The 12,369-nt window shown below is 42.3% G+C and overlaps 1 long non-coding RNA gene across 2 annotated transcripts in view; it reads left to right on the top strand.

Moving 5' to 3' along the window:
• LOC139264627 (uncharacterized) overlaps positions 1–11,181 on the top strand; it is a 46,915-nt gene extending 35,734 nt beyond the window's left edge. Inside the window, exons 3-4 of one of the 2 annotated variants that reach the window (XR_011593387.1) lie at positions 4,915–5,010; positions 10,647–11,181. This is a non-coding gene — a long non-coding RNA (uncharacterized lncRNA). The remainder of the gene's footprint in view (positions 1–4,914; positions 5,011–10,646) is intronic. The other variant, XR_011593386.1, reaches the window with a different exon arrangement.
• The last annotated feature ends 1,188 nt before the right edge of the window (positions 11,182–12,369 follow it).

The raw sequence follows: 12,369 nt of genomic DNA, 5'->3' as shown, positions 1-12,369 counted from the left end.
TTTTCTTTGGAACAGAGGAGGCTGAGGGGAGACCTGATTGAGGTGTCTAAAATTATGAGGGACCTGGATAGAGTGGATAGGAAGAACATGTTTCCCTTGGCAGAGGGAAGAGACAAGATGCATCATTTGCTGGGTGAATTTTATCTCGATACTAGGGGTAATGTAAATACTCAAATACACTCTGGCATATAAGACCAGCCTGAAACACAGAAACCAAAATTATCTAGAGTAAAAAGATAAAAGGAACGCAAAACTGGAACAATCCCTAACTTAAATATATTTGGAAACTCAGACCTCTTACAATCCAATTGTATTGTCAATCACTGTACATCAGAAAAAAAGTAATTCATTTTGTGAACTGCCTTGCAATGTTTTTACATTAAAGACACTATATAAATACAGACATTATATGATTATAAAAGTGTCAAAAGTTACAAATATCTATATATCAAATGGCTACATACATTACAAAAACATTTCAGTGTAAACATTAGGAAATACGTCTATTCACATCTTGTCCATAGATGTGCCAGTAGAACTCCATCAGACAGTCTGTACAGGTTTGCACCATGCCAACACTCTGTTGTACAGCTTTGCTGTATTTGTTCCCACCATCTGCTTCACCAGCTATGTACCAATCTACCAGTCCACAGCATAAATGCAAAGATCAAAGCTACCCACAACATCAACATCTTTAACATCACCACATCACAAGAAAGATGTGATTGCACTAGAAAAGGTGCAGAGGAGAATGTTGCCTGGACTGGAGAATTTTGGCTATGAGGAAAGATTGGATAGGCTGGGTTATTTTCTTTGGAACAGAAGAGGCTGAGGGGAGACCTGATTGAGATGTATAAAATTATGAGGGACCTAGATAGAGTGGATAGGAAGGACCTGTTTCCCTTGGCAGAGGGGTCAGCAACCAGGCTTAAAGTAATTGGGGGGGGGTGGGGGGGGGAGGTTTAGAGAAGATATGAGGGGAAATTTCTTCACCCAGAGGGTAGTGGGGGTCTGGAACTCACTGCCTGAAAGGGTGGTAGAGGCAGAAATCCTCACCATATTTAAGAAATACTTGGATGTGCACTTAAAGTGCCGTAACCTACAGGGCTTCAGACCAAGAGATGGAAAGTGGGATTAGGCTGATAGCTCTTGGTCGGCCGGCATGGACACAATGGGCCGAAATGGCCTCCTTCCGTGCTGTAAACTTCTATGATTCTATGAAGTGTCTTACTAAAATTCTGGTGAAACTTTATGTTCACCACCTTTTGCACCCAGTAACAACATCAGGCATTCTTACAAAAGCGAAATACTGCGGATGCTAGAATCTGGAATAAAAACAGAATCTCAGCAGGTCAGGCAGCATCTGTGGAGAGAAAAATAGAGTGAACGTTTCGGGTCGACGACCCTTCGTTTGAACTGGAGACTGTTCGGAAAGAACACATTCTTAACAAGCACCGAAAGGGGGAGGGGAAGAAAGAAAAAAAGGGAAAGTCTGTGATAGGTGGAAGGCAGGAGAGATTAGAGAGACAAAAGGGATCATGGGCCAAATTGAAATGGTAATGCCAGGAGTTAGAAAAATATTAGTCAAGATAGGGTGTGAATGGCGGAATAATGATCAGCTACCAAGGAGGAGAAAAAAAGAAATGGCTCGGTGGTGGTGGGGGGTGGGGGGGGGGGCGGGAAAGGAAGCCAAAGATTGGCAGTGGCTACACTCTGAAATTGATGAACTCAATGTTGAGTTCAGAAGATTGTAAAGTGCCTAAACGAAAGATGAGGTGCTGGTCCTCGAGCTTGCATTGAGCTTCGTTGGAACAGTGTCGGAGACCGAGGACGGAGAGGTCAGAGTGGGAGTGGAGTGGAGAATTAAAGTGACAGGCGACTGGAAGCTCAGGGTCACACTTGCAGACTGAACGGAGGTGCTCCGCAAAACGGTCACCCAATTGATCTCCCCAATGTAGAGAAGAGCACATCGTGAGCAGTGAACACAGTATACTAGATTGAAAGAGATACAAGTAAATTGCTGTTTCACCCGGAATTTGGGGCCTTGGATAGTGGAAAGGGAGGAGGTAAAAGGGCAGGTGTTGCATCTCCTGCGCTTGCACGGAAAGGTGCCGTGGGAAAGGGAGGGGGTTGCTGGGGTGACAGCGGTATGGACTAGGGTGCTGCTGAGGGAGCAGTCCCTTCAGAATGCTGAGAAGGGAGGGAAGGGGCTAGATGTGATTGGTGATGGGATCATGCTGGAGGTGGCAGAAATGGTGGAGGATGATTCATTGAACGTGGAGGCTGATGGGGTGAAAGGTGTTCTTAGGTCAGTTATAGCATGCACGAGGCACAGGGTAAAGCTCCCTCTGTACTAACCATTGGTACCATAATCTAACTCAGAAGACTGTCCCAACCACCCCCCTCCCCCTACCCCACCACTGAACCGTTGTGACATTTGCAATTCCCTTACCAGCAATCTTCAGAGCTTTCTCCACAGGAGACTGCCAGCTTAGTGCCAATTAGTATGAAAAATAGATAGCTTTGTGCTGTGGTTCTTACAGTTAGTAGAGAAGGATAGATTTATCCCATCAATTTGGGACTGAGTCAAATTCAGTTTCCACAGATAAAAGAGAGAATGTGACACCAATCCCACCCAAATATTATTAAACTTTAATTCACTAAAGTGCATATTTATTGAAGTAGATTGCTGTCTGAAAGATTTATTGTTTTAAAAATACATACCTTTCCTGGGTACAAAGAAGCTTTTAAGCTTAAGAACTTGACACTTTCACATAACATCTCATAACATTATGTAATGTGCAAAACTGTTCTTCAGTGCATTTTAATAATAACAGTTACAAGGCGATGTTGAATGTTATTTTAATATGCTGTTGAAATGCTAGAGAAGTCCTCAAAGGGAATATTGCTTTATTTTACTGTAACCATATTTCATAGAATTCAACTGATAAGCAGATTGTGGTACAATTTCTAACAAAAATATGTGACATCTAAAATCCGAGGAAACGAATAATAAACTATTTTGCTACAATGAAAAATATGTACAATAAACCAAATTATGCAATTTTACGTTGGAATTGCAAATAGTTTTTGACGTAAGTCAGTTTTAATACTGTACTGTCAACATAGTGTAAAATAGTCCCAGTAAATCTTTACACAGAAAAAAGGCTAAATAGTCAAATTTTACACCTGTGTTATGGAGCACTGCATGTTAGGGGCAAACATCAGAATAATCAACACCAAGGACAGTTTGCCCATTACAGAACCCTCCTGATTTTCTGTCCATTTAAATTAATGAACAAAAAAATTACACGCTGCCTAAATGCTGCACTATCCTTTGTATCCAATATTCTGTGAATTACAGTGACAACTATTCCCTGGAAATCCTTTCATACCACTTCCTGGATGGGAAACGAGCTTTTTTTCTGCTGCAGGAGCAATCTAGATTCTTCCTGAGCACAACAAGCAATTGTTGGTCTGTCTATCCTGAGTAAAGCAATTGGGCCACAAATCGCACAGTCCAGAAGGATAAGCATCAAGATGTTGAATCTGAATCTATGAGCCAATTTAGAGAGACCAGCCAATTTTTTATTTTCCATTGCCTATGCTAATCGGGGTTTGAACCTCTTAAAGAAACCGCTGGAGCTGCCACCAAAAAGGTAAGTAAAAAGTGTTATATTTACTTGAATGTGGGGCCAGGAACAGAAGTATTCACTCCCTCCCAATTCCCTTATTCTCCCGCCGGACTTACCTGCTACTTTCGGCCGACCTCCCAGTGGCCAAATTTGTTGCACTCCCCACTGCAATCAACAAACTGCCTCTTGGGCAGCAACTGGTGCCTGCAGCTCGCTGGTAATATACAAGAGTTGCTTGACCCAGCACCCAGTCTAAATGGAGGCAGCCTGCATTTGACCTGCAACTAGCGGAATGCTAGCTGCAAGGTCTGGTAATGTCTTTTGGTGCCTAGTACACACCTGTTTGCATTTTGACCTCTCTTTATGGAACAGGGAGCAGCACCTGACCAACCCACAACCAGAAGTATGCAGGTAACACAATTGGAATGGAGACCTTGCAAAATGGGTCAGGCTATTTTTCGGGCATCCATGGCGGCCACCTAAAACAGTCATTTTATTTTTATTCATTCCTGACAAGGCCAGAATTTATTGCCCATTCCTAATTGCCCCTGAGAAGGTGGTGGTGAGCCGCCTTCTTGAAATGTTGTAGTCTGTGTAGCGAAGGTACTCCCATAGTTCTGTTAGGGAGGGAGTTCCAGGATTTAGACCCAGCGACGAAGAAGGAATGGCGACATATTTCTAAGTCAGGACGTTGTGTAACTTGGAGGGAAACTTGCAGGTGATGGTGCTCCCATGCGCCTGCTGCCCTTGTCCTTCTAGGTGGTAGAGGTCACGGGTCTGGGAGGTGATGCCAAAGAAGGCTCGGCGAGTTGCTGCAGTGCATCTTGTTGACGGTACACATTGCAGCCACGGTACGCCAGTTGAAGATGGTGGTTGGGGTGTCAATCAAGCGGACTGATTTTTGTCCTGGATGGTGACGTGTTTCTTGAGTGTTGTTGGAGCTGCACTCGTCCAGGCAAGTCGAGAGTATTCCATTACACTCCTGACTTGTGCCTTGTAGATGGTGGAAAGGCTTTGGGGAGTCAGGAGGCGAGACACTCGTCACAGAATACGCAGCATCTGACCTGCTCTTGTTGCTGGTTCAGTTAAGTTTCTGATCAATGGTGACCCCCAGGATATTGATGGTGGGAGATTCGGTGATGGTAATGTTGTTGAATGTCAAGGGGATGTGGTTAGACTCTCGCTTGTTAGAGATAGTCATTGCCTGACACTTGTATGGCACGAATGTAGGTCCCATGCATATATATATATATTTAAGTGGGTCCAATGTCTTTTTTAGGTTTCCTCACAGAAATTGGGCAGTGGTGAGCAGGGCAATCTCCTTGGGCCTGTCCCACTCAGATGGTTCCGTGACAACTGTAGCCACCAACTAAAAGTAAGATTTTAAGGAAAACCTTTACAACAATAACAACAAGTTGCATTTATATAGCACTTTTAACACAGTAAAATTCCCCAAGGTGCTTCAGAGGAGCGTTATCAAACATTTTAACTTCCTATGGAGCCGATAAAAGCAGGAGTGCTCCCTCGATTCCACAGTAATTTTGTGGCTTAGAAAGATCTGTTCTTAGCTCTGTTGCATCATTGATGGATACATTCCAAATCAGAACACAAAGATCTGCCAATATCAGAAACTCGAGACATTATTGAGTACATGAATTAGAAACATAGAAACATAGAAAATAGGTGCAGGAGTAGGCTATTCGGCCCTTCGAGCCTGCACCACCATTCAATATGATCATGGCTGATGATGCCCTTCAGTACCCCATTCCTGCTTTTTCTCCATACCCTTTGATCCCTTTAGCTGTAAGGGCCACATCTAAATCCTTTTTGAATATATCTAACGAACTGGCATTAACAACTTTCTATGGTAGAGAATTCCACATGCTCACAACTCTCTGAGTGAAGAAATTTCTCCTCATCTTGGTACTAAATGGCTTACCTCTTATCCTTAGACTGTGACCCCTGGTTCTGGACTTCCCCAACATCGGGAACATTCTTCCTGCATCTAACCTGTCCAATTCCGTCAGAATTTTATATGTTTCTATGAGATCCCCTCTCATTCTTCTAAATTCCAGTGAATATAAGCCTAGTCGATCCAGTCTTTCTTCATATGTTAGTCCTGTCATCCCGGGAATCAGTCTGGTGAACCTTCGCTACACTCCCTCAATAACAAGAATGTCCTTACTCAGATTAGGAGACCAAAACTGAACACAATATTCAAGATGTGGCCTCACCAAGGTCCTGTGCAACTTAGTAAGACCTCCCTGCTCCTACATTCAAATCCTCTCGCTATGAAGACCAACATGCCATTTGCCTTCTTCACCGCCTGCTGTACCTGTATGCCAACTTTCAATGACAGATATACCATGACACCCAGGTCTCGTTGCTCCTCCCCTTTTACTAATCTGTCACCATTCAGATAATAATCTGCCATCCTGTTTTTACCACCAAAGTGGATAACCTCACATTTATCTACATTATACCGCATCTGCCTTGTATTTGCCCACTCACCTAACCTGTATAAGTCACCCTGCAGCCTCTTAGCATCCAGCGTAGTGTCACCTGCAAACTTGGAGATATTACATTCAATTCCTTCGTCTAAATCATTAATGTATATTGTAAATAGCTGGAGGCCCAGCACTGAACCTTGCGATACCCCACTAGTCACTGCCTGCCATTTTGAAAAGGACCTGTTCATTCCTACTCTCTGCTTCCTGTCTGCCAACCAGTTCTCTATCCACGTCAATACATTACCCCCATTACCATGTGCTTTAATTTTGCACACTAATCTCTTTTGTGGGACCTTGTCAAAAGCCTTTTGAAAGTCTAAATACACCACATCCACTGGCTCCCCCTTGTCCACTCTACTAGTTACATCCTCAAAAAATTCTAGAAGATTTGTCAAACATGATTTTACTTTCATAACTCCATGCTGACTTGGACCGATCCTATCACTGCTTTCCAAATGCGCTGCCATTACATCTTTAATAATTGATTCCAACATTTTCCCCACTACTGACGTCAGGCTAACCGGTCTATAATTACCCGTTTTCTCTCTCTCCTTTTTCAAAAAGTGGTGTTACATTAGCTACCCTCCAGTCCATAGGAACTGATCCAGAGTTGATAGACTGTTGGAAAATGATCACCAATGCATCCACTATTTCTCTGGCCACTTCCTTAATTAATCTGGGATGTAGACTATCAGGCCCTGGGGATTTATCGGCCTTCAATCCCATCAATTTCCCTAACACCATTTCCTGACTAATAAGGATTTCCTTTAGTTCCTCCTTCTCGTTAGACTCAGTCTCCTAGTATTTCCGGAAGGTTATTTGTGTCTTCCTTAGTGAAGACAGAACCAAAGTATTTGTTCAATTGGTCTGCCATTTCTTTGTTCCCCATTATAAATTCACCTGATTCTGACTGTAAGGGACCTACATTTGTCTTCACTAATCTTTTTCTCTTCATGTATCTGTAGAAGCTTTTGCAGTCAGTTTTTATGTTTCCTGCAAGCTAAAATATTCTATTTTCCCCCTCCTAATTAAACCCTTTGTCCTCCTCTGCTGAATTCTAAATTTCTCCCAGTCCTCAGGTTTGCTGCTTTTTTTGGCTAATTTATATGTCTCTTCCTTGGATTTAACACTATCTCTAATTTCTCTTGTAAGCCACAGTTGAACCACCTTCCCCGTGTTACTTTTACTCCAGAAAGGGATGTACAATTGTTGAAGTTCATCCATGTGATCTTTAAATGTTTGCCATTGCCTATCCACCATCAACCCTTTAAGTATCATTCGCCAGTCTATCCTAGCCAATTCATGTCTCATACCGTCAAAGTTTTCTTTCTTTAAGTTCAGGACCCTAGTCTCTGAATTAACTGTGTCACTCTCCATCTTAATGAAGAACTCTACCATATGTTCAGCTCTCTAGTTGGTTCCTCAACATATTGATCTCGAAAACCATCCCTTATACACTCCATGAAATCCTCCTCCACCGTATTACTACCAGTTTGTTTCGCCCAATCTATATGTAGATTAAAGTCACCCATGATAACTGCTGTACCTTTATTGCACGCATCCCTAATTTCCTGTTTGATGCCATCCCCAACCTCACTACTACTGTTTGGTGGTCTGTACACAACTCCCAGTAGCATTTTCTGCCCTTTGGTGTTTCGCAGCTCCACCCATACAGATTCCACCTCATCCAAGCTAATGTCCTTCCTTACTATTGCGTTAATCTCCTCTTTAACCAGCAACGCTATCCCACCTGCTTTTCCTTTCACTCTATCTTTCCTGAATATTGAATACCCTTGAATTCAAACACAATATATGGCCACCAAGGCTCCTTCTGCTTTCTGAAGACATTCCTTCTCTAGGTACTGAGCTTATCTACAAAAAGGAATACAGCAATAAATAACTTCAACTAGATGTAATAATTGCTGTACACAGTGTTGACCTGTATATGGCCCTTATTATTTACAGTGCCTATGCTACAGTCAATAGTTGGAGCTGAAAGTCATGTTATGACTCATCTTCCATTTCAATTGACCATTACTGCTGTCCTCCCAGGCACACGTATCTAGCTCAAAATTATAGTTGGCAAAATCTTTGATAGTTTGAATGATAATGCTTGTAAAAAAAATTAAGAGGTGACACAAAATCAATAATTTCCAATGATAAACCAGGGGGACTATTAAACTGCTGTTACTGGATACTTTTCATGCTATTTGCTGCACCATCTGATATTCCAGGATTATTAAAAGCAATCAAAAGCAGTATTTATAATGGGATCTGAAAAAGTCATAAACCTGTGCAGATGTACATAAAGTGCATTTTATATTTATAGCTTTCACCATCTAGTACGTGCTTTCAGTGTAAACAATTCAGATACAACAGTAGTTTGTTTACTAAGGTAACAATGCTTAATAATGGGAACACTAAACCAGTTTGGAATTCTGATCAAATACAGGTGACTGCAAACATACTGTGCCACATGCCACAGAATTACACATCTCAATCATTGTATGTTACTATATGTAGGGAGAAACCATATGTAGCAAGGTGCTTCTCCTCAGATAGGGAGGGGAGAAAATCAGAAGGAGAATCATTCCCGGATTCCTTTGTACATTTCCTATCAACTGCCTCAAAGCAAAGTCTGAAGATTGTAGAAGGAAGCAAAGATTGGGGAAATCTTGGGAAAGAGTAAGTTGGAGTAGGAGGCCTCAAATTTTCTCAGGATCAGTTACAACTATTCTAGTTTAACCTATAAATCAAATGCCCCCTTATTAAAGGGGCACTAAAACTGACAAATTAAACAAATTAAACTTTTAACTTTAAATGGTCAAATTAAAATTTGGTTGCCGGGGGTGATGATGCACTCCAGTCCCTCCGGCGCCCACCTCTTGCAGAAGGCCATGAGCGTACCGGTGGACACTGCATGCTCCATCTCCAGGGACACCCTGGCTCGAACTTAACCGTGGAGGAGAGGCAGGTAGTCAGGCTGAATGACACCCTCGACCGCCTGCTGCCTGGACTGGTTGATGGCTGCCTTGGTCATGCCCAGGAGCAGTCCTACGAGGAGGCCTTCCGACCTGCCTGCTCCCCTCCACACAGGATGCCCAAAGATCAGGAGCATGGGACTGAAGTGCAACCGGAATTTCAGAAGCAGCCCCTTGAAATATTGGAACCTCACACACTCAACATAAACATGGAACACAAACTCTTCTAGACCGCAGAAATTGCAGGCAGATGCCTGGAGTGGTGTAGTGACTCAAGAGTCTGGTTACTGTAAACTCACTCAGGTGCAACCCGATCCATCTTTATTCCAGCCCAAGAATGCCTGCGTGACAAAGACACCCAGCTTATATACAGGTGACCAAGCACACATGCCATATGTGTACATCCCGATGACCTCCGACCGGGCGCCCTCTGTTGTCTAGTGACCCCCAAGCATTAATACATAACCAGTGGCATTTCTGATTAGTTGATAAGAAACGAGTAATAGACACCATAATTGACTGAATGCTGATATTTGCACAGAGTATGTATGTACTTTAATGTTTTTTGAACATTTGTCGGTAAAATTATAAGATGGAAAGCAAAGTATATGAGTGTTTTTGATCATTGTGGGTGCTTTATGTTGATTTAGGGTATTGTCATATATCCTTTTCACCTCATGTGGAGGATACTGTCATACAACCTTTTCCACCCCTTCAAATGGAGTTCAGGACTGGAACATTGGGTCCTTCATTGAAACATCTGTGAACTCATATGGAAGCAAGTCATCCTCGTTCGAGGGACCGCCTATGATGACGATGACAACCTTTACCTCTAATACAAGTTCAAGGATGAGCAAACACCAAAGACGTCTGATTAATACTCTTTATTTATCAAATCAATGATATAACACAACCCTTTACATGCATTGCCCATAAGACTGGTGCTGATCGGAACTCACGACCAGGGAACTCCTCAGTAGGTCGTACATGTGTTGTCTTGACCGTATTCACATGAGGTACATTTACCTGTATTGTTTAAGTGTATTTTTTATTCATTCACAGGATATGAGCATCACAGGCTAGGCCAGCATTTATTGCCCATCCCTAATTACTCTTGAGTAGGCATTTCCTGCTAAAATGTGTGCTTATGGCTAAAACGGTGTTGATGTAGCCAAGCCTGTGGCTAATCAGCAATTTCCATTGAACAAGACTGAACTAGATAAGGGAAAGTCAGAGGTTCTATTAAAGGAGGCATAGTTTCCCTTCCTCGTCTCCTACGGCATGACCTATCCTCACCTCGGGTATATTTTTCACTTATAAAAACAACAAATTTAATCTCCCTTTTTTTAGCAAAAATTCTAATAGCAACAATTGAAATGTTACTGATGTCTGTTTTGAATTCCTTCAGTGTGATTGTTATCCTCAGCACCAGAAACTAGACTAATCAGGATTCAACTAATAAAAAGATTCTGATGACAGTTCATTGACCTGAAAGGTTAACTCTGTTTCTCTCTCCACAGATTCTGCTTGAGCTGCTGTGTTTTCCAGCATTTTCTGTCAGATTTCCAGCCTCTGTACTTTATTGGTTTTGTTCAACTAAAAATTCTCATTTTGTGCCTCTAAAGTGGCTAACCAACTACCCGACTTGTCAAACATTGGCCAAGGCCATTAATTTAACTGTGCAGAGTGGGAAACTAGGCACAGCAATGAATTCGCAAGGCATGTTTTTTATTTAAACAGCTTTCAACATATCTACACCTCCACATTTGAAGAATCAACAACTAACATGAAAACACAGACAATTCTTCTCATCTCAACATCATCTCTAAAAGTTACATCTATTTCATATCATGATCCATACCGCAATCGCCATGCTAATTCCAAAAGAAATAATCTTAGGGAGCCCTTGTCAAGGATGATGAATAGGTTCCAAATTTCTTTACTGAATTGGTGCAAAAATGCTGTAATCTGGGGGGCACGGGTGAAAATGTATTTTTCTTCAGTTAGCAAAAAATCAAAGAAGAAAATAAAATGCTAATCTTGGCTTTACACTTCCCTCTACTGGTTTTGCTATAATTAGCCAAAAGGTGATATTTTAGCCCTCGCTCTCATCCTTTGCTTTAAGAGAAAGAAACTGAGTTTGAGCAGTTCATTTACATTGGTGACAGGCTGCACTGGGGCAGAATATTGGTGTTGTGCTGTAGAGCAGTGGATAGCAGGTTTACATTATGTCCTCACACAATGCTGAGTTAGCAACCTCAGCCATACCACAATAGGAGCAACAGAAAAGCTAACCTGAAGGTTAATAATTCATTTTGATAGGAACAATGAGGAGAGGCAATATAGACTAAATAGTAACATTTTAAAGGGGGAGCAGGATTAGAGAGATCTGAGTGTATACATACACAAGTCTTTGGGGTAGAATTTGGCCAGTACAGATTTCTGACGCATTCACCAGAGGTGTGCCACTTTTGTCCACCTCGAATTGTTCCAAAAATCTTCGGGCTGAGTTTGGCCGCTCGCCAACCTCTCCTTAATGGTGGCGTAATGTGGCCACTGGATTCGGGGGTGGAGCCAGGTCCTGGCGCTGAAAACAGTGCCAGGACCTTTGCACATGCGCACTAGAGTGTGCGCGCATGCGCAGTAGCTCCTTTCTCCCAGAATCTGAGAGAATGTGCTGCCGGCTGTGTGGAAGGGGCTGAAGTGCGCCGCCCCTATCCCTGGCCGAATGGGCCCCCTCATTGGCGGCCCGGTGCCTTCCCAGGCCATGTTTTGGTAGGACATCTATTTTTTTATTTGTTATTGATTGATTGATTGCTTATTACTTTGGTCTTGGTGCTTTAGGTGCAGGGTTCCTTCTATTTTTTATTTGTTAATTAATTGCTTATTACTTTTTGTGCTTTGTTTAGTGTTTTGTAAGTCTTGGTGCAGGTCTTCTCAGCTATCCTGTATTTTTTATTTGTTATTGAATGCTTATTTTTGTCCTTTGTTTAGTGCTTGGTGCTATAGAATGTACTTGCCTGCGCTGATTTCTTAACTCACCGCAAGGGTTTTCTGCATGGGCCACAAGTGGCCACATATGCTGGCCTAAGTTAGTTTGGAGCAACTATTAGCTGTCCAAACTGGCTTAAATGGCCAAAACAGGCGTAGGTGGTTGGTAACGCCCCCTTTTGGAAAAAAAAATTAAACTAAAAAAAATCCTAACTAACTCACTTACACTGGCGCAAATTAAACGTGCAGAAT

Source organism: Pristiophorus japonicus, chromosome 5, assembly GCF_044704955.1.
Source record: "Pristiophorus japonicus isolate sPriJap1 chromosome 5, sPriJap1.hap1, whole genome shotgun sequence".
In the NCBI taxonomy this organism is placed as follows: Eukaryota; Metazoa; Chordata; class Chondrichthyes; family Pristiophoridae; genus Pristiophorus; species Pristiophorus japonicus.
Note: the sequence above shows the minus strand (reverse complement) of the source record. Positions and strands in the feature narration are given on the sequence as shown.